This window comes from Muntiacus reevesi, chromosome 18 (assembly GCF_963930625.1).
Source record: "Muntiacus reevesi chromosome 18, mMunRee1.1, whole genome shotgun sequence".
Lineage (NCBI taxonomy): Eukaryota > Metazoa > Chordata > Mammalia > Artiodactyla > Cervidae > Muntiacus > Muntiacus reevesi.
In genome coordinates, this window is record NC_089266.1 from 26,487,370 (window position 1) to 26,512,655 (window position 25,286).

General features: G+C 49.7%; 2 long non-coding RNA genes across 2 annotated transcripts; one reads left to right on the forward strand and one right to left on the reverse strand.

The window, feature by feature from the left end:
* Positions 1-1,091: 1,091 nt before the first annotated feature.
* On the reverse strand, positions 1,092-23,923 carry LOC136149647 (uncharacterized). The gene is made up of 3 exons (XR_010659690.1): positions 23,310-23,923; positions 2,672-2,766; positions 1,092-2,425 (listed from the first exon to the last, which is right to left on the reverse strand). It is a non-coding gene; the product is annotated as an uncharacterized lncRNA (long non-coding RNA).
* Positions 10,229-17,985, forward strand: LOC136149418 (uncharacterized). The gene is made up of 3 exons (XR_010659675.1): positions 10,229-10,288; positions 17,349-17,517; positions 17,703-17,985. It is a non-coding gene; the product is annotated as an uncharacterized lncRNA (long non-coding RNA).
* Positions 23,924-25,286: the final 1,363 nt, after the last annotated feature.

Here is a 25,286-nt window from a genome sequence, read left to right on the forward strand (position 1 = left end):
CAGGGGACTTCCCTGGTGATCCAGTGGTTAAGATTTTCCATGCTTCCAAAGCAGGGGGTGCAGGTTCAACCCCTGGTCGGGAAACTAAGATCCCACATGCCACATGGTGCAACAAAAAATAATGATAATAATAATAATGTATAGGGACAGAAAGCGGGTCGTTGGGCACCTGGGGCCAGAGCAGGGGCTGGTGACTGACTGGGAAGGGAGTTGGAGGGAATCTTTATTAGTCACTGTGGTAAGATTGTTGTACGACAAGCTCGCAGGTTTGGCAAGGTCACTCTGATAAGATGGAGGCTCCAGCCCCTCATCAAGGCTCTTGGGGAGGAATTATTTTCCTAATCAAGAGATGTTCTATACCTTGGTTGGAGAAGGGCATGGCAACCCACTCCAGTATTCTTGCCTGGAGAATTCCATGGACAGAGGAGCCTGGTGGGCTACAGTCCACAGGGTCGCAGAGAGTTGGACATGACTGAACGAGTAATGAAGGCATGCACACGTTGATTATTGTGGTAGTTACATAAGCACATGCATTTATCAACTCACTGACTGGTACATCTAAAATGGGCACATTTTATTGTACGTAAGGTTCACTTTATCATATGTAAATTGACCTCAATAAAGTTGATTAGGAAAATAATTCTTTCTCAAGAGCCTTGATGAGGGGCTGGAGCCTCCCTGGTATCAGAGTGACCCCTAGCCTACCAGCTTGTCCTACAAGAATCTTACCACAAGCAGACAAAAATGTCTTCCCAGAATGCCCAAGCAAAGATCAGGGAAGTCTCCCTCCAGGCTTGGTGATACTGCCAAGCTGGAAAAACAGCTCCCTGCTGCCCTGGAAAAGGCTCCTCTCTGGCCCTTGATCCTTAAAAGGCTGGAATTTCTGGGTGAACAAGAAGGCCTGGGCCCAGTCCCCGGGCAACTTCTCTTCGGCTTCAGGCAGGACGCCCAGCCACTCCTCACGCAGGTGCTGGCTTGCTGTTCAAACACAGTGCCCGAGGGCCTGGCGGGTCCCCCCAGGGGGCAGAGGAGGGAGGCCACTTTATGCCCAGCCCATCGTCTGGCCCTTCCCGCCCACCCCACTCCCCCACACATGGTGGCAGGGCTTCTGCCTAGAGAGCAAGCTGGCAGGGGAAGGAAGCAAGGTCTCAGCACTCATCTGCTTCCCCAAACAAGTTCTGGGGCAGGGAGCCCAGCGTCACCCAGACCTTTACTCTGAGTGCAGGTGGTTTTAACAGCCCTCAGAGAGCCAGGGAGTCGGTGACAGGACAGGGCCTGAAGCCGTGGACTTTGAACTCTTAGCCTGGTGCCCTTTCCCCTGCCTCAGACTGGGCTCCCAGCTACTTTCTGGGGGTGAGTTTTTCATGGGGGTTAAGAGTTCTCCAGAGCAAGGCCTATGGAACAAAGGGACTGTCTCCGGCAGTAGTTGGTGGCCCTTGAGGAGTGGGGGCTGTGGCTGCTGGTCTGCCAAAGGGCAGATGGTCCCCAGGCGGGCACACTGCCTTTGCACAGTGGCTTAGGCCAAGGTGCTCCCTTGGTCAGATTCTTCTGTTTCTGCAGTTCAGGGCCCTCGCGGGCCTAATCCTCTATGGTATAAGAGAGAGGGTGGGCCAGAGCAGATTCTGCTCACCGTGGGATCTGGCCTCTGGGCCGCCCGATTCTCAAGGGTCCCAGGAGCCCCACCTCCTCAGCTCTGTCTGGTTCCACGTATCTCTGTCCCTGTTGCTCAGCTTTTCTCTGTCTTAGCCTCCCCTCCCCCATTCTCTGTTGCCACCTGCGCTGTTTTTCCTGTCTTGCTCAGTCTCTCCGATCAATGGACTGTTCATTCCCAGGGGTCTCCTCTCCTTATCTTCCTGGCAGCAGATGGCCTTGGCCCAGAGGTACGGAATTAGTTAACTCTCTCTCCTCCCTGTATTTCCAGAGAACTATCAGCAGCAGAGCCTTCAGGGCAGTCCAGGGTTAGAGCTCAGGAAGATTGGGGTCTGGTCTTCCGTGTTGTGTGACCCCTCCCTCATCATAAGCCATGAGCAGGGCCCTTGCCCATGCACCTCAGTTTTACCATCTGTAAAATGAGAGCATCTTAGCTTTTTACTATCGCAGCTCTGCACTAGCCCCCAGAATACACACATGCTTCATGCTTTAAAATAAAAGAACCTTATGCTATCAAACTACATTTTTCAGTAATTATGAATTCAGGAGGTAATTTTATATGAAATAAAACCAACCAAAGCTTCTGAGCATGCCATAGTTTTGTTTCATAATAGTAATTACTGAATAAACATACATTATCATGTTCTTCAACAAAGAAACTTGACACTTTAGTTAAGCCTGCATAGACTTCACACAGATAAATGCTCTATTTCTTCGAGGCTTTTGGAAAGACAGGAATCAGCTCCAGGTCTCCTCTTCCCTCCTCTTTTCTGATCTGGGGTGTGAAGTGGGGAGCCAAGGAGAGTTGATCGTTAAGACTCTGTATTGCTGGAGTAATAGGCCCAGTGTGTCTCACTATCATATTGGTCATTCATTAGGCACCAATATCAATGATCATGCCCACCAATGCCTGGCCTCCCATCAGATAACAAAGAAAAGGACCAGCAGGATAGGGCCTGAGTATAACACACACACACCACCATCACCGCCCCATACCAGCACAAGCCCTTTTGCTTCTTACCTGCCAACCTAACACAGAAGTGACTCCAGAATCCAGAGCTAGTGACAGTGGAAGCAGGAAGAAGCCACGGTTGTCAGAAGTGCCTCAGGATTCTCCTAAGGGAAAGAGGCCAGGTGCATTGGCAAGGAGACCACACTTGGGAGCAGAGGATGTTCCCCAGACCATCTTGAGGGCTTTAAAGCCAAGGTGAAAGAAGAACTGGTCCCCTTAGCACCCCTCTCCCCTCTCCACCTGTTGTCAACATCTCGTCTCATTCCACAGGTGTGGAAACTGAGGCCCAGGAGTATCACTTCCTTGCCATTTTCTTTTTTTCTTTGTCTCTCCTACCCCTGCATCTCAGGAATAGATCAAGGGTGCTGAGCTGGACAGGTTAACTGGGTTTCTGGCCTGGTCCCCATCTAGTGATTTGCAGGTCTGCAGCCCCTGCTCCTAACTCTGTGGTCTACTAGACACTCCACATGATATCTTAGAGGTACCTCAGTTGGTGCTCACATCAACCCACTTTCCCTCTTTGGTGGAGGAGTTGCCTCTCTGGCTGGGTTTCACAGCTTTGCACCCAGGCTCTGCCTTCTGACCCAGGGAAACTACCACCTGCTGCCTTTCACTCCTCTCAACCCAGGCCTCATCCTAGCTCTCCTAGACCACAGGGGTGGTCCTCCCAGCTTCTCACCCACTCCTATGATTTGTTTTCTTCACCTCTGACTGATCACTCACAACCTTGGACAAAATCTTGAGAGACTTCATTGTACAAAGATTCAGCATATATGCAGAAGGCAGAATGGGGAGAAGTGAAAGGAATAACTGAAGTTCTTGGAGGACAAGATGGGGAACCATTCATCAGACTCAGTGCCTGGCTCAAGGTCACCCAGCAAGGCAGCAGTAGAGTGGCATCTTTGGGGGGACAGTAACACTCTCTCACCAGGAGAACTGACCACCCTTCCCCACCCCTCATCACCCACTGGATACTAGAGATTTCATGTACCCTATTCTTGCACACTCTTTCACACCTCTGGTTTCTTCTTCATGCATCTATGTCCTTCCTCTCTTCCCCTACCTACAGCTAGCCAGCTGCCCAAACTTAGCTGAAATTCTGCCTCCTCCAGGAAGCTTTCCCTCATGCCTCTCATGGCACACCTCTCTCCACATCACTCAACACTCTCAGATTTAGGTTAGAATTATTCCTGTGCATGTCCCCTAGGAGGGGTGGGACTCATCTTATCCTCATATCTCCAAGAGCACCCTGCACAGTGCCTGGCCTATCATAGGTGTTCAACAAGTATTTCTAGAATGAATTATCATTATATTTATATTGTCATTATAAATGGTTGGCGTTGCCACAGTCCTTTTTTGAATAAGTCACTGGACTCAGCAAGCAAGTCAGAGCACAGGTGTCTTCACAATGATTAGCACCAATGATCAGCCCCATTTCACAGGTGGGAAAACTAAGACTCAGAGGAAATAAGCCACCTGTCCTGGGTCTCACTGCTAGAAGGCAGCAGAATTGGAACTCAACCGCAAGGGTAGCTGATTTTAAAGCCTAGATATAGTCCTGTGATTCTTGATCTCTGTGCTCTATCTGCAGCCCAGATAACAATACACCTGGGCCAGGTGGGAAGCTGGTGAGGGCCCAAGGACTTTGTGGGCCCCAGATGGCCTTTCTAGCTGTGGTGACACAGTCTCCACTCAGGTCTGCTTTGTAGATGATCCTGGTGGTTTAGATCCTGTCCTAGAATCCTCAGCCCAGCTAGGTGACAAGAGTTCCCCGCTGGCCCCATGCAACTGGAACACTACCTTTGTGCACAGCCTTTCTTTGTTGGTGATGGCAAATAGGGCAGGCCTAAGGGCAAGACGGTAAGGTGGTAGGAGTTTGTCTTGGACAGTGTTTGCAGCCTTCCTGTTCTCTTCCTACTTGGGGTTTCCTGCTGGCTGCCCCCTCCCCTTGCTGCAGATTGCATGCTGCAGTTAACCTGTTTATAACCCAGAGTGGTATGAAAAGACTGCTGAGGGAACCTAAGGCTTTGGAGGAGATTTGCAATGAAGGGGGGGCTTTCTCCTCCTTCATGGAACTTGGACCAACCTACAGCTGGTCCCGAAGAGAGCCTGTGATTGATCTGCCCCTTGAGTGGCCCCTTTAGCGTCTCTTCTCAGCTATTTGTAAGGCCTCCTCAGACAACCATTTTGCTTTTTGTATTTCTTTTGCTTGGGGATGGTCTTGATCACTGCCTCCTGTACAATGTCATGAACCTCTATCCATAGTTCTTCAGGCACTCTGTCTATCAGATCTAGTCCCTTGAATCTATTTGTCACTTGCGCTGTATAATCGTAAGGGATTTGATTTAGATCACACCTGAATAGTTCAGTGGTTTTCCCTACTTTCTTCAACTTAAGTCTGAATTTGGCAACAAGGTGCTCATGATCTGAGCCACAGTCAGCTCCCAGTCTTGTTTTTGCTGACTGTATAGAGCTTCTCCATCTTTGGCTGCAAAGAATATAATCAATCTGATTTCAGTATTGACCATCTGGTGATGTCCATGTGTAGAGTCTTCTGTTGTGTTATTGGAAGAGGGTGTTTGCTATGACCAGTGCATTCTCTTGGCAAAACTCTGTTAGCCTTTGTCCTGCTTCATTTTGTACTCCAAGGCCAAATTTGCCTGTTACTCCAGGTATCTCTTGACTTCCTATGTCTGCATTCTAGTCTCCTATGATGAAAAGGACATCTTTTTTGGGTGTTAATTCTAGAAGATCTTGTAGGTCTTCATAGAACTGTTCAATTTCAGCTTTTCAGCATTACTGGTTGGGGCATAAACTTAGATTACTGTGATATTGAATGGTTTGCCTTGGAAACAGAGGTCACTCTGTCATTTTTGAGATTGCACCCAAGTACTGCATTTCAGACTCTTTTGTTGACTATGAGGGCTACTCCATTTTTTCTAAGGGATTCTTGCCCACAGCAGTAGATATAATGGTCATCTGAAATAAATTAGCCCATTCCAGTCCATTTTAGTTCACTGATTCCTAAAATGGATGTGAGAGTTGGACTATAAAGAAAGCTGAGCACTGAAGAATTAATGCTTTTGAGCTGTGGTGTTGGAGAAGACTCTTGAGAGTCCCTTGAACTACAAGGAGATCAAAACAGTCAATCCTAAAATAAATCAGCCCTGAATATTCAGCTTCATGCTGAAGCTGAAGCTCCAATGCTTTAGCCACCTGATGGGAAGAACGGAGTCATTGGAAAAGACCCTGATACTGGGAAAGATTGACAGCGGGAGGAGAAGGGGATGACAGAGGACGAGATGGTTGGATGGCATCACCGACTCGATGGACATGAGTTTGAGCAAGCTCCAGGAGTTGGTGATGGACAGAAAAGCCTGGCGTGCTGCAGTCCATGGGGTCACAAAGACTCAGACACGACTGAGCGACTGACCTGAACTGAACTGAATGGCCTCTAGTCACAGAGCTCAGTGGGCAAGTTCACTCTCACTTTTGTTCCCCTCACTGGATCCCAGTCCCGGTGCCAAGGTCCCCGGCTATGGGGCCTGCACAGTCTCCTGTTCCTGGTGCTACCCTTGTGCCCCTGCCCCACAACACACCGGACCTACTCATGCTTAGCCCCTCTGTGGGCAGGCCTGCACTCAGCCTTCAAACATCAGCTCACTTGATTATCACTAGAGCCCTGAACTCTCCACCCCATTTGATGGATGAAGCATCCAGGCTCAAAAGGATTTGACGAGTTGCTGGGGTTTGAACTTTGGCCCAGATGGCTACAAAGCCAATCCACTTTGACCCCCTTTCCACCTGCTGTAACCTGGAGATCCGGCTCTGTTCCCCTGGGCAGGCACAGAGCCTGACGCTTCTGCTGCTCTCAACTGCCCAGCACTGATGTTTCCAGGGAGCAGAGACCAGCCAGGAACGAGGGAGAGGGGCTGCCCAGCACCGTGGCTTCACTCCAGGGCAGGGGCAGGCTGCCTGGGTTGGCTCATTCCTACTTTTATGACCAACCTGAACGTCAGTTTTCACTTTTGTGAATCTATTTCTGGGGATTCTTCTGAGGATTAAATAAGAGAGCTTGAGCCAAGTTCTTGGCACAATGGCCCTGGGTGGGTGCTCAAGGAAACCTTTCTGACTGGCAGTCACCTGAGTGGAGGCAGGGTGAGGAGGGGATGGTGATGAAATGACACAGAAAACCACAGGAAACTTCATTACAGAGACTGACAGCATATGCAAGGGAAGGAACAAAACAAGAAGAAAAAACTTCAAAAATTTGGCTGAGTAAAGGCAACAGTATAATTACTATCATTTATAAAACTACTTTCCATTAATGCCTAATTCCCATGAAGTGCAACAATGATTATCTCATTAACTATGTGTCAGATTAACTTTATTGTAGGCTTTATTTGATTAAAACAGTGAACTCTCAACGTATACACTCATTCTTTATAGTCTGTAGTTTCTGGAGCACAGTCCTCTGCTGACAGCTTTTTCTACATTAGAAGGCATATTTTCAGGCAAGAGACTTGTAAAATTCAGTTATTTTGATTTCCCAAAGTGAAGTGGAGAAGGGTGGAGGGAAAGTCTCAGAACTGCCATCAGTGTCCACCTTGAAATTTGCAAAGGCCAATGATGAAAGGTGAATTATGTGTAATGTTTTTAAAATTGGGGAGGGCTTTTATATTATTTGAATATTTTACTGTGTGCATTTGTATTATTTTGTAAGTAGTGGAGGATGCTATTTTTTTCCAGATATGTTGGAATCTCAAAAGTTGTTACATTCTGGATTCTATTTCCCCCATGGGGAGGAAAGGTTGCTCTCTGTCATAGGAGCTTGAGCACCTGACATTTTTCTCATTTTTCTGATAGACCATACAGCCCCCCCCCCCCCTTCTCCTCGCCCCTACCTTAACAGAGAAAAGCTGCCAGCTGACAGCTCCCTTCTACACAGGGTGATAGCTGAGAAATTTCAATAGGGAAGTGTCATGCTTGGCCAACTCTGGGGAAGATAGAGTAATTGGCTGGAATCACAGACCTGGGCACAAGAGAAGACAGAACTGGTTGGGGGAGGGTCCCCCAGAGACTGGGCATCTTCCATGATGCCAGACTAGAGGCATTGTGTCCGGAGGCTCCGGCCCTTCAGCAGCCCCTCTCACCTCCAGGGGCCCTGGTGTGTGCTGTTGACATATGGGGCAGTCTCTGAAGCCCACAACAGACTCCAAGGACCCTCTTCCCAAGCGAGTTGTATGTCTGTGGTGGGGGGAGTTCAGGATGAAGAGCCCAGTGCCAGCACTCAAGTCCAATGCAGAGGGGAAGATGGGGTGGGGCAGCAAAGGCCCCTGACATTTTTACAGAAAGGGAGGCCAGAGAGCCAGGAGAGGGTACTGTCCTGTTCTGATTCCCTGGGATCTATGCACATAGGGGCCTAGAGGTGAAGGATGAAATATCAGATGGAGATGCTTACTCTGACTCCTACTCAGCTCTCAAGGCCTGAGATTGGGTAAATTGGGATCCTGGAGGCCCAGGGTGGGAGGGCCTCAGAGAGAGGAGCCCCTCACAGTGAGGCGCGGGAGGTACTTACTGGTTTCACCCTGTCCTCATCAGAATCCAGTGCCCAGATGTGGCCCATGAAAGAAAGCTCCAGCTCAGGGCTCCTGGAGACCATCTTCCTCCCGCCCTGGTCTCACTCTTGTGATCTGGTTGCTTTGCCTTTGGCCTGAGCGTAAGGCCCAGGGCAACTCTGTCCAGCAGAAACATGCCAGCACATATATAACTTTCTATGGTCACATTTTTAAAGTGTGAAAGAAACAAGTGCAATTAATTTTAGGGATATATTTTTGCTTAACCCCACATACCCAAAATATTATCATTCTACTACATAATCAATAGAAAAATTAATGAGATATTATGTATTCTTTTTTTGGACTAAATCTTCAGAACCAGGTGTGATGTTCACTCTTGTAGCACCTCTCAGCTTGAGCTAGCTGGATTCCAGGGCTCAATAGCCACAGGGGGCCTGTGGATGCCACACAAAGGGCTGTGCCCTGTCACTCCTCAAAGGGACCATCCTTTGGCCTCCTCAGAGACCCCAGGCTTTTGCCTCTGACCCAGGAGCAAATCAGCCTTGGGGTCTGGGTGCCTATCTATCTTTATTTTGTTGAGCAAGGAGGCCCATGGGGAAGCTGTCACCTCCCCTCTGTCAGACAAGGGATTCCCATTAGACTTGTAACTTTCAAGCAATGGAACTTGTTTTTCAAATGAGATCTTATGCAGAAGCCCCATGTATACCTCAGAGGAAAGAGTTGCTGCTATTTGTTTGAAAAAGATGAGGGTCATGGGCCCTGCTTCCTCCAGGCCCTACACTGGAGGTAACTGATTAGCCAGGTCCCCAGAGTACCAAGGAGGAAAACTCATGTACCAAGTATTAGTCTGCACTTCACGTTTCTCACATCATTTTATAAATATGCAAAACTACACTGTAGGTTGCTTATGAACCCATATATACAGTAAAAGTATGAAAACACACATGGGAAACGCATCTGTCTCAAGTTAGTGGCCTCTGAAGAGGGAGGAAGAAGGATGGGTTAGGGATGGCACTTCTGTTCTATGGCCAACATTTAACTTTCCGATCAAAGGAGACTAAAGAAAATGAGCAAAATGTTAACATTTGTTCAAGCTTAGTGGTGGGTATGTGGTTATCTAAAATATTACTCTGTACTTCTCTGTATGATTGAAATATTTTATAATGTAAAATTTATATAAAACTTTAATAAGGGTAAAAATATATAACCTGATGTCACCTAAAGCAAAAAAAATTTTTTTTTAATAGTAAAGTAAAATGTAAGCCCCCTCCCATCCCATACAATTCCCCCCTCTTACATTATTCCTAAGATGTCTTCCACCCTTCCGGTTCTGATAGCCCAGGAATCCAGAGGTTCAATTGACCAAGGCTTGGGGTTCTGAAGAAAAGGACTAGAGTCAAGTAGTTCTTCAATGAGCACTGATTGCATGTATGGCTACCAGACATGTGTGCACCCCTCAGGTGATGAAGAGCTAACCTGGTTCAAGAAGAGCTTAAGAGACAAGACCTCTGGCCGCTGGCCTCTGGTGCTGGCGGGGGAGGGCTGAGGGAGGAGGCTGGGCTCTGCTATCTCCCTGGCTCCCAGGGCCCCCAGTCTGTAGATTTTGGGGAGCCCGCTCCAATCCCAGCCTGCCTCTCCAGTGAACTATGGATTGCTCTGGACTCATCTAGCCAGCTCTGGGCGACACTGCCTGCTCACTCATTCGACAACCTGTGTCTTCTCCCGAGGCCTGGCTCTGGCTCCTCCCAGTAGCCTCTTCTCCCTGCTTGGCTCTTGAGTCCTGGAAGCTCAGAAAGGTCATTTTTCTGGTCTGGGCAAGGAGGAGGTGGAGGGTTGTTTGACGGCAGCCATGAATTAGGTCTGGTCGGTTTATTTCATTCCAGAAAACAGGTCCTGCTGGTTTGCCATTTGGAGAATTTGGCCCCAGTTCCCAGGGGCTGGTTAAATGGTAACTTGTCTCTGGTTGTTTGTGGAAAAGTGACAGACAAGGAGCCACCAGCTCTGATGAGGAGCGGGGTGAGATCCAGCTAGCTCTGGACACTGGATTGTAAGTGAAGCTTCTTTTCTTTGTTTCTTACTCTTTTCTGGGATCTCCCTCCTTCATATGACTTCCTAGATGAGTAAGAGCAAGGAGGAGTGGAGATGGTATTAACAGAGTTCCACAGTCACCCAAGACCCTTCATGGGGACCCTTCATGCTTGATCAAGAGCCCTTGTGCCCATTTGACAGCAAGAACAACAAAGGCCAAGTCGAGTGAGGTCACTATGAGTCACTAGCCTTCCTGGCTCAACATTCCTGGGCCAAGAGGCTGAGCAGTCTAGGTGGAGGTGGGGCCTCTGCTTCTTCTAACAGACTGTCCCTCCTGGTTTTCAACCCCTCCATGATGCGGTTGGGGGTAGGGCCACCATCCTCCCTTTGTTCAGCACCTGCCTGATTATAGAGCTGGACACACGGATCTCCTCTGCTGCCACAACAGCCTTTTCAGGCAGGACTGCTTTTGCAGATGAGAGAACCTAGCATCAGAGAGATTGGGGCCCTCGTTCAGAGTATTGCTGCGGATCAGCCCAAAGGAAACCAGGCCTTCAGGCACCAGCTTGGGATGTGGGCTTGTCTGAGGCTCCCAGGCTTATGCCAAACCTGCCCCTGTTTCCAGAGGAAGGACCCCAGAACACAATGTTTCTGGTGTGAATGCAGGAAGAATAAAGGTTGGGGATGTACAGGGGTCCATCTTAGAGTGGACAGTCAATGTGAGAGCGAGGCTTCAGACCAGCCCTCCATTTTCACCTTTCTGCTGGGTTAGCCTGGCTTAGCCTTGAGAGTCTGTCAGCTCACTCACAGAGTATCGATGCCATGCTTACTGGCATTAGTTTGGCCATTTCTCAAGTAGGGTCCCACCTGTCACTGTATTTTCACCTGGTGTCAACATTCTAGTGAGAAGAAGGAAGAAGAAGCACTCCCCACTCCTGCCCCACAATTCCAAGTGGGCAGAGGGAGTTCTGTCCAGTTTTTTAAGACCCTGGGGAGACAGGCACCCACCCACCTTCTCCCGGTCAAAGGCTATGTGCAACACAGGACAGGCTGGGTCATCCTGGCTTCTTGGGGCATGAGCTGTGACTCCTGAATTTCCTCCTTGGTTCCCTGGAAAAGCTACTACCTTCTTCAGCAGATCTTGTGAAGGTACAATGACATAATGTGTGTGGAAAAGTCTCAGGCAGAGACTAGCCAAAATGTGGGCCCAGCAGCCTCATTCCCCCATAGCTCCCCGGGCACTTCTGCTGTGATTTCAGCCTCAGAGGAGTGGGAAGCCCCAGGATTTCACCAGGAGGGAGCATGGTGTCCTTATCCTCAGCAGCTGGCTCTTGCTTCATTGAGGCCACTTGCTGCCAAGCAGGGGCCAGATGTTTTTGCTGAAGAATCTGTAGAGGTCAGTGGGAGTCAGGAGCCAGGGTCACAGGGCAGGTGAGCTAAGGACAGCTCCCCATGGCAGGCCACAGCTGGGGCTCTCCCCAAGCTGAATGCTGGTTTGTTTCCTCCTGTCAAACCATCTTATGTAAACAGGCGCTGGGTTGAGCACATACAAGCTAGAGTTGAGAATTGAACCCCCAGTGTGTTTAAAGGCCTGGCCCAGGCTGAATCATCGCTTAGCCTGCACTGGGAGCCCCTCTAAGGTCAGAGCAAGTGGCCCAAGGAGCTGGGCTCCTCCTCAGCATGTCCTGGGAGGGTACACTAGACCTGCAGCCTTGATGCTGGGCCCACCCTCCTCCAGGGAGGAGGCCGAAGGATGCAGCCTTGAAAAGTCCATCACCTGGTTTGGGAAGAGGGACCCTCTTGCCAGGTACTTTCAAACTTTGATCCAATTTCTCCCTCCTTCAGGAGGCCTACACAGGGAAAGGGAGAGTCAGGCAGCTCCCATCTGCTGAGAGAGTGTGTCTCAAGTGGGCACCCAGTTTTGCTTCCAAGGCCTTGGGCCCTCTATCTCAGAAAGGGCGTTCCTTTTCCCTGCACCTTTGGACCTCCTGCTGCTACACACTTGCTTCCTCCAGGGCACCCCAATGAGTGACTCTCCCGCCTCTAGGACAATAGACTGTGGCCGCCCTTACAGAACCAGTTTGAAGCCAAACAGTGACATATCCCAGTTCAACTGAGCAGGAAGCTACAGTGGGGTGGGTACAAGTCAGTTCAAGGCTGAGAAAGGCAAAAGATCCATAGGGACCCAAAGGCAGACCACAGCAAAACACACTGGTTCATTTTCTCTTCATTACAACAACAGCTTTGGTCTAGTTTTCGAGTTTTCTGAAAGAAACAGGCTGCTTGGCTCTTCTTGCTGGGAAGATATCTGACAGTACAGTTTCAACTAATCACAGTAACAAGTGGTATGGCAGTCAACACTCACAGAACACCCTCCCCTGACTCTTTTCTCTTCTGATCGGCACGAACTACATGGCCTTGCAAAGTAACCTGAGGGTCCCTTCTCTTCCCTGTGACCCTATCAGGGCTTCTGGGCAGCACATACCTTCCTCTCCTCAGCAGCAGGCCTGATCCCTCACCCTGGGCGGCAAAGGGTGGGGGGAGCAGATTGAGGGGCTGCGGCCTTCCTAACATGAGAGAGGAGCGTTTAGGTCCAATCTGCTGTCTAGAACTTACAGAAACATTCTGAGAGGTTGACAAGTCTCCATGGGGGTCTGTCCTTCCCCCAAGGGGGCTGAGGGCCCTTAGAGGTCTCATGGATCAGAGGATAACCCCAGCACAGGCATTTGGGTGGACATGGAGCAGAGCCTGGCAGAACAGGAGTCAGAGCACAGGCTGAACCTCCGTAGGGAACAGGCCCTAGCAACTTCCTCAAAAATGGAGAGCCTGACAGGGCTCATACAGTGTGCTTTCCAGCCTGGGATGGGAAGGCTGGTGGGGGCTGCTGGACAGGCAGCCCAAGGCTTCTTCCTAGAATTGCCCTCAGCCATGCGCTGAGGCCTGGGAGGCCCTCACCTAGCAGAGCAGGCTAGGCTGGGTGTGGGGTAAGGAGGGGGGGCACTGCTAGAAAACAGACTGGGCTCCCTGGCCAGAGCTTAGGGATGCAAATGGCCAAGGACACCTTCTGAATGTGCTGCCTGGCCTCTTCCTCTGAGGAGGAGGAGGTGGCAAAGAGGAAATCCGAGTGGCCTTTGTCAGCCCTCTGCCGCCTGGCTCCCCTGCTGCCAGGCACCTTAGGGGTGAACTTAAACCCATAACTCCACTGACCTCAGAAGGTCACATCCTCTCCGGCTCTGTGCTCCTGACTTTCTGCTGATTTCCCACAGAGCAGTCTGTTATTCCCACAGTGTGAAGAACAAAGATGGCTCCTCCCCCAGGGCCCACTCCCTGGGCACAGCGGACCCTCGCTGACAACCTGGCTCCTTCATAATGCAGGGTAAGATTGGGGCGGGCACACTCGCTTCCTGGGCCTCTAAACCCGTATCTGCTGACTGAGGGCCTGAGACCAGAACACCCTTGAGCTGCCATCCAGACCCTACAATCTCCCTTCCCACGACTCTCCTCACCAGTACCATCCTTTTCCCACCCACTCATCCACGGAGAGTTGACAAATAACTGTGCCTTCTCCTCCTCAACTGTGAGGCATCTCTCCTGGACCCCACATCAAGGGCCCCAACAGTCAGGGGGCCCCCTTGCAAACACCTGAAGCTGCCACTCACCATTGGACTAGGTTTTCACAATTTATCATGCACCTATTATTCATTATTTCCTTTCACCTTCATTGCAAGGTAAATATTGTTAGTTCTATTTTACTAACAATGAGATGACCAAGTCTCAGGCCTTGTGGCTTTGCTGAAAACCACCAAGCATGTCAGGGGCAGGGCTCGGTTTTGAATCCAGATCTGTATGGGGCCCACAACTGGGCTCAGCAAGGGCCATGGGTCACCTTCCTCTGTGGAGCTGTAGTGCAAACACCCAGGTGCCTCCATTCAGGGCTTGGCTCTGCCGCCAGCTGAGCCTAGTGATGTCAGCATTGCCATGGAAACCCTTCCCCTGGCATTGGGCAGGACCAACCTCCCTCGTGCAGTTTTCCTTTGTGTGGACTTTGCAATGCGTTGCCAAGGCAGTGGGGCCTGCTGGGCAGGTTGGCATGGGGTGGAGAAGGCAGACAAACTCACACTGCATCCCAGCAACACAGCCCACGTGTTGGTAGAGTCCATTGCTCTCTGGAGGGAGGGGCTGTGGTCTAGGGCCTTGGGCTAGTGGCCAAGGCCATGAAGGTTTTGGGGGAGACCCTGGTCAGAGCCCCAGCCTGGCAATAGCCTTTGTGGCATATTTAGGGCTCCCTTGGGGTCTTGCCATCTCAGAATCACCTGGGCCAGAGTCTTGTGAAAAAGGCAAATCCTGAGGTCACTGCAGACCTGCTCATCATGGGGTGAGGAAGAACCTCAGTTTAACTTTGTTCCCAAGAATAGTCTATTCTGAGAACCACCATTTATGGGAGATTAGATTTACTGAGCACCTAGATGTGTTAGGCCCTTTGGTCTAGTTTATCTTGCATAGTCCTCTTCCCAACACTGAGAGGAGAAGGTGAAAAGAGGAACTAGGTTTTTGGTGGGTCTTTCTAATCCCCATTTCACAGTGGAAGACAGTAAAACTCAGAGAGCTAATCTCTTTCCTGCCTACTGTCACCCAGCTTGAAAGTGGCAGAGTGTGAATTCAAACCCAGGGGTTCAAAGCCTTACCCTGAAGCCTCTCCACTGGCCAGGGCCAATGGCATGGGCCAGGAGCCTGGCATTGTTAGCTTCCTCCTGTTGGTTTTCCAGGAAGAATCCTTAAGTACCTTTGTAGAGTGGGCCAGCTCTGTCCTGAGCCTCCCACATGCTCCCAGATCTAAAAGGACCTTGAGCCAACAGAGAACCACAAAGCTTCTGCTTCCCTGCCAGCGTCTACAGCCCACTCCACCTGGTGAGAAAAATCATTGTCCCCGCCTAAGTCCCACAACACCTTCCTCTGCCTGTCTGTCCCGGCATCCTTGCTTTCTTGAAGGTCTCCTGAAGTCCCTGGTCCCTCCGCCTGCCCTGGGATGGGTGGCCACTGACCCAGTCCACAGAGATACCACCTTCTTGGAAGTCTCCAGGAAGAGAAACTCTGTGACCTTTGCCTCTGTGCTGATAGCCCACAACCTTCCTTTGTCCAGCTTCTCCTCTTCCTGCTTTCTTTGAATATTGGCTCCTTTAGCACTGTCTCCTTCTTTCTTAACAACCCTTCAGAGTGTTCAAAGGGACTTTAGTCCTGGGGTTCTATTCTGCTGGTAATTGTGGGGGGAAGGCTGAGACCCTGGCTGACTCCAGGATCACTGGGTTGGGACTCTTCCTCCCCACATGCATCTCTCACATTAAAGGTCAACAAACATCAGTGAGGTTGGATGAGGGCTGAACACACATTAGGGATGCCAAAAAGTGTTGGATGGTGAATGATGATGGGACTCTCAGCCCTGTGCTAAGCGAGTCAAAGTCAGTCAGCGTTCTGGCTCCAACCATTACCTGGCTCTGCTTGTTTTCTTTCATCGAACAAGTATTTCCTGAAGACTGTGCTGTGTATTCTCTGTACTCATAGGAAGGATTTAAAAAAAATAGTTTCCCAAAAAGCCCCCATCCCCCAAAATGAAGTGGATAAAAAACTCCAAGCAACTAAATACCTGTGATCCCTGCCCCTGTAGAAGAATGTTTAATATCACTTTGGACAGAAAGAAAAGATACTTCCAAATACCTCAAGATACCTCAGAATGGTCATCTTTAGCTGGTTGCATCGTGGGGGATGTTTAACGCCTTTGCCATGTTTTCTGAATGCTGTAAGATACATTACCTAAGAAGAGCTGCCCTAGTAAACACAAGTGTTTCTTGCAGTCCTATTAAGAACATACCAGGGGCTTGCCTGGTGTCTCAGTGGTAAAATAAAATCCGCCTGCCAATGCAGGAGACATGGGTTTGATCCCTGGCCCAGGAAGATCCCACATACCATGGAGCAACTAAGCCCCTATGCCACAACTATCAAGCCTGTGCTCTAGAGCCCAGGAATTGCAACTGTTGAGTCCACACGCTGCAACTACTGAAGCCCTCAGGCCCTAGAGCCCAGTACTCTGCAACAAGAAGCCACAGCAATGAGAAGCCTGCGCACCATAACTAGAGAGTAGCTCCCACCTGCCACAAGGAAAGAAAAGCCCACACAGCAACAAAGACCCAGCACAGCCAAAAGTAAAATAAATTTTTGAAAAGATCTTAAAAAAAAAAAAAAAAAAAAGAACTCACTATTTACAGTCTCTGGGCCTGGAGGACAAGTCAGAGGTGAGGTTAGCCATTCCCTTTCCCATGCCCAGACAAGTTGATAAGTTTTCCCAGCCCCACCTCTTCCGGGAGGGTTTGCTTAGGCTGAGAGATCTGGCCACAGGGCCCTGGAGAGCCCCATCCCAAGCAGAGAGCGCAGAACAATCAAGGCACGGAGGAGAACTCCTACCACAGTCGTCTTAACCTCCTCCCTGGGCCTGCCAGCCTTGGGGAACAGAGGGGAGAGAGGGAGGTATTGCTTTCCTGAAGGGGAGAGGCACCAGGGGGACTTGGCCTCTCCCAGTCTCAGTTTAGCCATCTGTAAATGAGGACAACACCTCTTGCACTGTTGGGGGAATTCAATGTGATAACTGGCTCCTGAGCACTGTGGGGGCTCCTGCTGAGTGAGCGGAAGAACCACAGGCTAGCTTTGCTCCCTTATTGGATTGAACCTCCCCACTTTGACCTCGAAGTTGTAAAACTTTTATAATCTGGGTGAGAAGCCCTTCCTACTACTCACATTCTTGATCACAGGCTGCAGCAGCAAGCCCAAGGCTGATGATGCCCTGGTGTCCAGCTCTCTGGAAGTTCCCTAATGCCCTGGGGCCCAGGTGACCCCATCAGGACTGCCACACCCAGCTCCAGCACACCCCAAGCAGCAACCGCAGGAATGAAAGGGGTTGTGACTGTCTTGTGGGAAACGCAAACGTTTAAAAACCCCTTGAAGGCCAAAAAAGCCCATCTGTAGGTTACAATCCATGTTCTAAATCTCAGCGTTAATCTTGCTAAAATAGCACCTTTGTATTTTATCAGGGCCTTTCCTCCAAAAAAAGAGACCACAGTGAGGGAATCACAGGCCCTTTGACTGTCCCTGGATCATACGAGGCATCTGTATGTCGTCCCAACACAATGGATTTTCAGGCTCCGGTGGATCTGAGATTTTGGCGACAGTCCAAGGCATTGAATTTTGCCAGCTAATAAGGTGGGGGCCGCTATGGAAGTAGGATATGAACTGTTCCCTACATTTGCAGAGAGGAGGTTCACTGCAAGGCTGGGCTTGGGATTTTTGGGGGAGGTGTCCCAGAAACACCCCCTTCCCACACTAAGTATATAAGGATTTGTATCTGCTCTTCCTTCAGTAATCCCTGCATTTGATTCTCTAACCAGCCATGAACAAGACCATGATTCCCATTGCAAGGGAAGAAATTGAGGCCCGAAGGATAATTTATGAGAGGCTGCACGGGGATGAAATTCAAGCCCTAAGAACTAGGACCATGTTACAACAGATTTCCCAAAAGTTTTTTGCTGTCATATCTTTCCGAGGAGACTGTGGTTAGTGGGATTTCTTTTTCTTTGTAAATTTTATTTTGTAATCATTACACAACCCCCATGTTAATACCCATGACAAGAACCCTGAAAGACCAAAAGATAATCTGTAACCAACATCTGTTGTATTTCCACATATTTCCTTCCAACCATTATTCACAGGAAAATCTCATTTCATTGCCTCTGAGATATGAATTTTTCACTTTTCTAAAATATAAATGCATTTTATAATTAATATATACACATAATGTGCCTGTGTTTTGTTTTGTTTTTTTTTTCTTTTTTTGCCCCAGAAAAGCTCTTGGTAAATCTCTTGAGTCATAGAATCAAAGAAATAGGATAGGTCTTTAGAGATATAAGACCATCAATGTGTCTTGCCCTCAACTCCACTACTCTGTAGAGCTCTCTGAATCAGCAAAGTCTTAAAGTCAAGCAGCCCCTACTGGATGAGACCCAGTATTTCATAATCCTGGCTGGCCACACAGACCACTCTGGTAATGTGACTAACTTCAATACAAATCAAAACAGCAGTAGGACGTATGTAAAGCCACTGCTTATAAATTCTAGGAGGAAACAGAAAGGAAAGAAACTGACACTTAGGTGCATACCTATTCTGTGCCAGCCTTGTGTTGGGGAATTTCAGGAATGAGGAGGGCTTCTGGCCTCAGACTGTGAAGGAAAGGTGTTTAACAATTTCGAGGTCAGGGTGGGGAAGGTTTCCAAGGTTTCCAACCTCTGACCCTTGGGGTTAATAAACCAGAGTAAATTTTTTAAAAAGCATCTTTACATTGAAGGTGTCTTGTTAAGCTGCCTGTTTTCAGATGTCAAGTTACGGGCAGCCACCACCTATACCTCTCACCTCAGTCTTAAATGATGAGCCTCAAAGTTTACTGAGAATCAGGATCACCTGGAGGGTAGGTTAAACCACAAATTGCTAGGCCCCAGCTCAGAAGTGCTGAGTCAGTTGGTCTAGGGTGGAGCTTGAGATGTTGCATTTCTAACAAGCTACCCATGATGCCGGGGCTGCCTGGTGCGCCTGAGGATGACCTGAGGAGCTTTTCAAAAAGCTGGTGCCTGGGCCCTCTCCGAGGATGCTGGGTACAACCTGGGCAGCAGGATTAGCAAAGCTCCCCCATGATTCCAGTGTACTGACAAGATCGAGAGCCACCGGGGTTTATGACAAAAGCCACCAGTCATGGTTCAGGTTCTTCAGACCTGGAGGGCTCCTTAGATTTCATGGACAAACTTCTCAGTCTTCGTAGATTGGGGCCTGCCAGACAGGGTCTCTGAGGGTAAAGGGAAGTTTCTCATTGCAAGCCATACTTCCATACCTGTTTCTTTGAAGCCAAAAAAACCAAAAAACCAAAAAACAAGACCACCATTTGCCAAAGCTGGAAAAAATGTGTAAACCTAATATTGTTGCTGCGGTTTAGCTGCTCAGTCGTGTCCAACTCTTTTGTGACCCCATGGACTGTAGCCCGCCAGGCTCCTCTGTCCACGGGATCGCCCAGGCAAGAATACTGGAGTGGATTCTACTTCCTTCTCCAGGGGATCTTCCCAACCTCAGAATCAAACCTGCGTTCCCTGCATTGGCAGGTGGATTCATGCATAAATCAGGCGATGTCATAAAACCAAGACTTCTGGTTCCTCTCAGCAAGCATCTGGGCGCATGCAGTGTCTGGCTGGAGCTGAGGATGGCCACATTTTCAGATAGGCACAGCCTGCCAGCATGCCACAGTCCCCATCCCTTCCCAGTGTATTAGCTTCTCTGGGCCTGAGACTCCCATTAATCTCAGCTCCTTAGAGCCATTTACACCCTCCCCATTTAGTGCATGGGTATTAGCGGACACATGATCTAGCTATCGGGAATCCAGAGTGTCTTCAACTGAAGACAGGTGAACTGGGGAAAGGACCGTGGCAGTATGTGTGTGCGCGCGTTGGGTGCATGTTGGGTATGTGCTGGGTGCCGAGAGTGAGATTAGGTCCTGCTCTTAGCCTGGGAAGTCACGGTGGTGGGGGGCTTGAGATCCAGGTTTTAATCCCAGCTCTGTCACCAATTTGCAGCGTGACCTTACAACCTCTCCCTATGCCTCAGTTTCCTCACTTGAAAGATGAGAGCGTGAAACCTGTCAATCTGCTGGGTCCTTCCCATTCTAGGAGCTGCGAGAAGAGAGCCCAAGTCCTACAGCCATGAGCTGACAGGAAGTGGAGCAGGTGGCCTGGGGGGAGAGACAACAGGGCCCTGGCCATGGGCTGGGCAGACAGACAGTCTCAAGCCTTAGCCCTACTCCATCCTCTGCCAGGTGCCATGTCTTGGTGCCCGAGGCATTCCGGACATGGAGCCAAACAGCCCACCTCTCACCAGCTGTGTGACCTTGGATCTCTCTGAGCTTTGTCAAATGGGAATAATAACCTCCCCTGTATATACCCTAAGCTCCATGAGGGCTGGGACAGTGTTTTATTCACTAGTACATACCCAGCAATTAGTCCAGTGCCTGGGACATAGCAGGTAGTCAACAAATAGTTGTTGAATCCATAAATGGATTGACTTAAGGATTAAATTGAATAATATACATGGAACACAGTACCAGGCACACAACAGTTGCTACATTAATATGCTTCTTGGTTCTGAGTCTCCTGGCTCCTTGGACTTCTGTATTTTCTTCCTTGTCTTTTCTTGTGGCCTACCCACGGGGTCACATTCCAGGAAATTTGACCACGGATCACCAGGCCATTGGTTAGCATATCTGCTGCTGCTAAGTTGCTTCAGTCACGTCCAACTCTGTGCAACCCTATGGACTGCAGCCCTCCAGGCTCCTCTGTCCATGGGATTCTCCAGGCAAGAACACTGGAGTGGATTGCCATGCCCTCCTCCAGCGGATCCCAACCTAGGGATCAAACCTGCGCCTCTTATGTCTCCTGCATAGGCAGGTGGGTTATTTACCACTAGTGCCACCTGGGAAATCAGAAAGGGAGTGGGCTCGACCAGGATCACATCTGGCTCCCACCTATATACCCCCTCAGGCAGTTTCAGCAGTAAAGTCAGTACTCAGGGCCAGTCCCACACCCTCTCAATACCTCATCTAACCCACTGCACTCACTTTCCTCCTGGCACACATTTATTCATTCACTCATTCATCATTCACTCACTCATGCTCCACTTTATGGAGAGTCTGTGGTCACCATACCTCCCCAAGTCTCTCCCCCCAATTTTGGATTAAACATCTAATAAGTTGTTGAACATCCTACCTTGGGCCTTCCAAAATGCAGCAAAAAGGCCAGATCACACTCACTTCTCCTCCAGGGCTCTCCCAGCTGCTGGTGCCACTGCCCACTGGGTCCCCAAGACAGAAACCCAGGAGCTGGCCCTGACACTCCCAGCCAGGCACCCAGGCCTGACAATTTATTTCCCAAATATTTCTTACATCTCATGCACCCTGGCTTTTTCTAGCTTTGAGACCCTCATGTTCTCTTTCCTGTTCCTCATCAGTCTGTCTCCACTTTCCTGCTCGCTCTCCTCTTCTCCATCCTCCTGCCTGCTGCCCCCAGAGGCTCCACCTCCTGCCTCCACCTCCCAGTTGCTCTCCTGTCATTCCAGGCTCCCATGATCTGGGGTCCCTGCCACCTACCCAGCCTCATCTTGTTCCCTCCCTGTCTCCTATTTCATAAGGGGCTTCCTTGCTGGCTGACTTTATTCCATTTCTCACCTCTGGGGCTCACTCGTGCTTACTTCTGCCGGGACTGCCTTTCCCTTCTTACCTCATCCCTTACCCAGACAACCCTTACTCACTTTTCAGAGCCAGTTCAATGTCACCTCCTCCAGGAAAATTTTTCAGACCCCACCCATCCTAGATTACAGACTCCTGCTCTGTTCCCATATTACCAGCGCATGACTCCACCGGTGTGCTTACCACATTATTTTGTAATTATCTGCCTGTGTGTTCAGCTTTGCCATTAAATTGCTATTATGTTGGGGGCAGAGACCATGCTTATTCGTCATTCTACTCCTCTGTGTACAGAGTAACCCCCCTTTTCACATCCTATCACTTCGTAACAAGTCACTCCACAATTTAGTGACTTATTTTGCTCATGATTTTTTGGATCTGGAATTTGGGAAGGTCTCAGCCAAGTAGTTCTCACTTGGAGTCTGCCATGGGCTGCAATCAAGCGGAGGTTCTACCGGGCTGGATGCAAAAGATAGTGTATGCTCATGGCTGCAGCTGATGCTAGCAGTTGGCTGGGGACTTGAAGGGCTTTTGATTAAAATGCTACAATGTAGCTTCTCCAGCATGGCAGTCTCCAGGGTAGTCAAAGTCAACATCTTGGGGTGTTAGTCACTCAGTTGTGTCCGACTCTGCAACACTATGGACTATAGTCTGCCAGGCTCTGTCCATGGGATTCTCCAGGCAAGAATACTGGAGTGGGTAGCCATTCCCTTCTCCAGGGGATCTTCCCGACCTAGGGATTGAACCCGGGTGTCTCCTGCATTGCAGGCAGATTCTTTACCATCTGAACCACCAGGGAAGCCCAGTCAACATCTTACATAGCTTAATTCCCCAGAGCAAGCATCCTAAGAGAGCCAGAAGAAAGCTGAGTGACCTTTTCTGATCCAGTCTTGGAATCAGGCAGTGTCACTTCCACTGTATTCTAGGGGCTATAAGTGAGTCACTGAGGAAAGCCTATAATCAAGGGGAAGAGACAGGGATCCACTTTCTAAAGAGAAGAGTTTTGAAGAATTTGCAGACATGCTTTAAATCCTCCATCACCCTCAACACATTTGTTGGATGGATGGTTGGGTGGATGGAAATTGCTCCCCCCCCAATCTGCCCTATGGGCACTTGGTTCTTTCTTTCTTGCTTCCTTCTCCTGCCCCACCGTGACCCCAGCTATTTGAGAACTGGCAAGGCAGAGCAGCTGGTGGTGGAAGAGCCAACAGGCTAACAACCCACAGCCTGCTGTCGGCTGCTGGGAAATGGTGGGGTCAGTCCCTGTCAAGTCCTGGACTTCAGTTTCCCTGTTCAGATAACAAAGTGCTAGGCCACATCTCTTTAAGACTCTGTCCTCTAACTTTGAGTACATTCAGACCTTCCTTCTTGCTTTCTGAGAAGGGAGGTGGAGTCCAAACTCCATCTGCAAGACTGCTCCCAGCCTTTATGTCTTTGAGGATTTGCTTCTAAATGACACAAGCACACACAATACATTCTGGTGTGAGAAATTCAAATAGTACAGAAGTATATAGAGTAAAATATGAACTTCCTTCTGACCTCTCTTTAGGCTCTGCCTCTTTTCAAAGGAGACCAGCCCCATGAGGCCACCCTCGAGGCCGCTTTAATAGCATCTGCTTTTCTGAACATTGTAGATGCGGGGATAGCTTTGCTGGGGATTTGTGGTTTTCTTTTTCTTTTAACATAAATGAGACCACACTGTCCATGTTGTTCTGCAACTTACCCTTCCTTCTTCACTTAATGCTGCATCTCTAACATGTCTGAATAGGGATCACCCCCAAGTCTTTCGTTGTCCTCTAGGGTATGCCACAGCACCGAACACTCCACGTGGTTCATTTGCCCATTCTCCTTATTGTCAAACATGGGTAGATTCCAGTTTTCCATTATTCCATGCAATCTTGGACGTTCCCAACTGAGTTCAGCGCCCCCCGGGCTTAGAAGGCGACACCACATTGCATCTTTGCCCAGTGATATGGAAAAGCTCTCTCCAGGCAAACCCAGTTCAAATTCTGAGTGCAAGTCCCGAACTGTGCGGCCTGGGACGCCTCACTGAGGTTCTCTGAGAACTGGCAGAGGAGCCAGTGAATACAGCCCCCACCTCCTCCAGGCAGGCAGGCGCAGAGGCAGGAAGGCCGGTCCGCGGGCTGCTGCTCTCCCCAGCCGGGTTCTGGTGTGGTTATGTAACTGGACGGCTAATGCTTCTTTCATGGTCGGTAGGACCCAAATTAAAAGAGGAAATTATTCTCCGGATGCTCAATTCGCCTAATCCCCATCTGTCTCTCTCCTGGTCCCCCACACTCGCCGAGCGCTGGCATCTAAGGGTCTTGAACGTGCTCCAGATTTCTAATTTAGTTTGCTTATGCAACCAAAAATATTATGGCCGCGTTTCCTGGGGGTGACTAAGTCTGTATTCTGGGCTCCAGGCACGCTAAAAACGGCAGCGCCAGGGCCCCACGCTGCTCGCGCGCGCACCACGCGCCGGCTTTTTTTGGTTTCTCCGAGGCGCAAGCCGCTCTGCGCCGGTGGGGGTCGCAGGGGCTAGAGGCCGCCGGACCTGGGGAACGCGGACGGCCGGGACTCCCGGGAGGAAAGAGTGCATCTCCACCAGGGCCAGTCTCGGGTGGCGGCAGACGCGCGGCGCCGGGGGAGTTGGAGGGGGGACGTTCTGGTCTCTGAACCTGGGGTCCTCTCAGAACCTCACCCTCCTTCCTTTTCTTTTATTCTCCTGCTCTGATTCCTCTGGGCCAGGCGCAGGAATCCATCTTTTCCGCGTGTGCCCTCACCCAGAGATTTGTGGAAAGGTATTTGCTGCACCATTCTTGACTCTGAAATAGCGAAAAATTGGAGACAGCACTTCTACCAATGGGGATTCATCTAGTAAATAAGGGGAACTTCAACACTCTGGGATCAGTGCAGCTGATAACAAATAATGGGTTGATCAAGATGGCTTGACGTGGATTTGATTAAATTAAAAATTTAAAAAGGTCAAATCACAGAAAATAGAGTAGAATTCTACTTTGTTTTTCAAAAAACCATCAGTGTGAACTTGGAAGGCGACATTGAACTGTAGGGGGTCCCCTCTGGCTCACAGACTGAGATTGGGGGTCGGGGAGGGTGAAAGAGTCTCAGGTTTTATCCTACTTCTGCAATTTTTTTTTTAAACATACAAAGAGACTATATTTGTATATTACATGCATACTTTGCTTTCAGTGTTACAGGGGAGCTGGCGAGAAGAGCAGGGAGCTTCCCTGACTCTGTCCTAGTCTCTGGAACCAGTGGTCAGATCAGGAGTGGGACTGGCAGGAAGGTATCTGCTCTCTACCTGCTCCTGACTGGGTGTCAAGATGCAAGACCACTGTGTTTTGAGGTCTTGCTGCCAGACTTCTTGGAGTTGTGGACTGGATGGGTCCCTGGCCTGGCAGGGCGGATACTGAGGGGCGGAGCACCGTACCTGGAATCAGAAATTCGGCTTCTAATCCTGGAGGACTGGGTTGAGGGCCGGTCTCCCTTCTGCCCGCTGCTTTAGCATCCTCTGCCCTGATGGCCAGACCAGGGCTGGGTGAGAAGGTGTGGCGACCTGGCCACCAGCTCTGAGGCCCGAGGCCAAATGTGAGACCTCAGCCACTTCTTGGGGCAAGACCAGGACTCCCTGAGACCCCAGATGCAGAGCGCAGGATGTGTTTCCCAAGCCTATGACAGG